This window comes from Atta colombica, unplaced genomic scaffold (genome assembly GCF_001594045.1).
Source record: "Atta colombica isolate Treedump-2 unplaced genomic scaffold, Acol1.0 scaffold39, whole genome shotgun sequence".
Lineage (NCBI taxonomy): Eukaryota > Metazoa > Arthropoda > Insecta > Hymenoptera > Formicidae > Atta > Atta colombica.
The window spans coordinates 645,006-648,501 of NW_017259498.1; positions in this window are offsets into that span (position 1 = coordinate 645,006).

A 3,496-nucleotide genomic window follows, 5' to 3' on the forward strand; every position below is an offset into this window, starting at 1 on the left:
AATTAGAGAGATTATTTTAACAATAAATATATATAATTTCACTTTTACTTTTTCCATGCAATATATACTTTCAATTAAAATGTATTTTTTATTTAAAATAATGTTATAAGTTTCAAAATTAGAACACTGAAACATCCTATAATATAGCATATATAAGCTTACAATAACACTGTTACAATCTTTGCAATATTACTGCGATATTAATAAAGTGTTGCAATGTTGCTGGAATATTAATGGAATATTAAAATATTACTGAAATTATCTGTGTTCTATGGGAAGCCTCGTATAATGTAAATTTTATCTCTTACGGTTGTGATTTTTCATATTCATATTTCAAAAACAATTTACTAGTTTGAAGAAAAGTATCACAAGGAAAAAGTTTGTATTCAAATATTTGATCATTTCTTAAATATATAGAATAATGTTGCAATTTAAAATAGAACATATTTTTATAAATGAAACCTGCAATTAAAATACACTTACATTTTAAAATGACAATTCTAAATAGGATATTTTTTTCTATGATATCTCAAAACTCTAAACTCAATTCTAACTAAAAAAATTTTTTTATGAACAATTTTTTAATAAATAATTTTTTAATAAATAATTTTTTAATAAATAATTATGTGAATTTAATTAGAGGATAAATTATCTCCTATTCTCTATCGATAAATTCGACTACAAGTATGTCGTTAAAAAAAATATATATATATTTTTTAATGCCATCTAACGGGAAAAATGCCACGAACTTTTTCCCATATCTAATATATCTGAGAGAGAGGAAACCGAGGATATCAAGATCTTCATTGTTTAACATAATCTAGAATATATTATAATGTTTAAATTAATAATATTAGTACAATATGACTGTTACTTCATTGTCTATACATTTTATCTAGATGGCAATAATTAAATTTCATCGAAATTGCATTGAAAAGTATCGATCATTAATGGTTTTTGTGGTATAATAATAACTTTTTAACTTTTTAAAAATATTTTAATATTGTTTTTCTAATAGAATATACATGTACAATGAAAATAAAGTACAAATTTTTGCGCATCTTTTCTTAACTTACTACGTTACAAGTAATAATCTAACATTTATTTTTTATAGTTTTCTATTAAATGAATAATTAAATACATAATTATTGATCATAGGTCATACATTAAATATTCATAATGAAACGGGACAATATAGAAAACATATATATTAAAAGAGCAGTTTATACTTCTAAGCAATTAAATTTTATTTTATCGTAATAAATTTTTTATCTTATATTAATAGTTATTTCTCATTTGTTTTCTTATAACTTTCTATTTTATTATTTAATAATTATTAGTTGTAATTATTGTATTAGTAATTATGCTAAGAAGTGTAAGTTAATAATAGGATTATGCAAGTAATTATGACAAAAGTTGAAAATATTTTTCAATACTTTTCTTGCATAATCCTACTATTTTATGTGTGATTTATGATACCCCGGGTATGAGACATCATTTCTTGTATTGTTTTTATTTTTTTCTTAAAAACTAATAAATATTTATTAAATATACTTATTAAATTTTAAAATATGCATTATGTTTTTATTATTAAAAAAAAACAATACAAAAATTTTTATATTTAGATGCACTTAAGAGTTTGAATTTTTATTGTGTTCCAGTCACCTCTACATTAATCTTCAGAGTCAATTTTCTTTATCTAAAAAATACTGTATAGTTTTTTACTTGTGTTTTATATTAACGCGGCGATATGTTTTTTATATGTAGTTTTGGGAATGGGCATTGCTCTCTAGATTATAAAATCTAAAATTTTGCAATAAATATTATTACAAAATACTTATAAAATTTACACATAAAAGTAATAAAATTTGCATTACAATCCTATATGGGCACAATATTAGTCGTCAAAATTCAACAAAGGGTCTTACTATGGTTCCTGTGCTTCGCTACAGGTTTGAGCATCCCGCATCTTTTCTTCCTTCCTTCCTTCCTTCCTTCCGCATCCTCGGCAGGGAACGACGAATAACGTCGTGCGAGGGCGAATGGTATTCGAGTATTCACCCCAGGCTTCTCCGGGCCGTTACGGAGGGGGCGGTCGGTTCGGTGGATAATGGTGGCGCGAGGCAAGTGCCTTAACTTTTCCTTATCGAAAATAAGTCGTTAGCCGGCCTTTCATCTTTAAACGAGTTTTCGCGGCGCTCTGAGTTTTTACCCGACCTGAACCCTCCGTCTCTCCCTTCCTGTTCTTCAGCGTGCGACCCTCCTGTCGGCACTTTCGCGCACGTTGCCTCGGTTTAAGGGATTTTTCAATTTCGCCACGGCAAGCTAATTTAATTTCTGGCTGTGGCCTGCGCACCGTAAAGAGGCGGTTATTATACGCGACGTTTGCTCCGGGCCAGCATAGCCGATTGTTTTTCTCTTCCTTTTTTTTCTTCTTTTTATCGGCTTAATTGCTGCGGTAAACCTCCTCGGATGGACGGTACGTAAATTTTCTACCCGAGAGAAGAGAATTTAATTTTAATAGCGTGTTAGTGGTTTAAATAATACACCAATGTTATTGGGCGAACTAAGCGATATTGTTACTCTCTAAATCTCGAAGAGTGAAATTTCATTCGAAGAGACTGAAAATTTAGCCTGTCTTGAAAAAAGAATAAAAATACGGCCATTTTTTTTCAAGATTTTCACTTTTTTTTAGAGATTTATTCTTTTGAAATGGGATTCATTCCAAAGGATTAATCTCTTTTTTGGAGTATATTACCAGGGTAGATGGAACTTCACTCCAAAAAAAGAATTGAGATTCACTCCGAAGGAGTTCTAAAAGAGTAAATTTCACTTTAAAAAGTGCGCGCGCGCGCACTGTGTGCGTGTGTGTGAGTGAGAGAGAGAGAGAGAGAAAATCTACCACTCTTGAACAAGAGTGGCCGTATTTTCATTCTTTTTTCAAAACAGGCTAAATTTTCAGTCTCTTCGAGTGAGATTTCACTCCACGAGATTTAGAGAGTACTAATTATTATACCTCTATTACGCTGTCGCTTGAACGTATCCAAGCATAAACTAAATAGTGAAAATATTGTGAATAAAGAAAATTATGCTGGAATAAAAATGTAAGTGTATATACAATGTATATATGTATGTACACCATATCTGTATATTTGTATGTGCAACTCTTAATTTTTTAGTCGTTATTCCTGTAATTTTTATATATACGGAGTAATTAATTTTAATCTTAACAGATAAATATTATCACAATACAATTTTATCAAAAAATATTCTAAATAAAAATTGTTATAGAGAGTCATCATATTGTCTCTCATCTATACCTACTAGATAACTTTTATTTGAAATGTTTTTGATATAACTGCATTTTCGAAATATTTACCGTTAAGATTAAAATGAATTATCCTATACATACAATAATAAATTAATTTGGACACTAAATAAATCCATCAAATAAGAAGAGCCAAATATAGATTAATCATCTTGGTGCATATATATA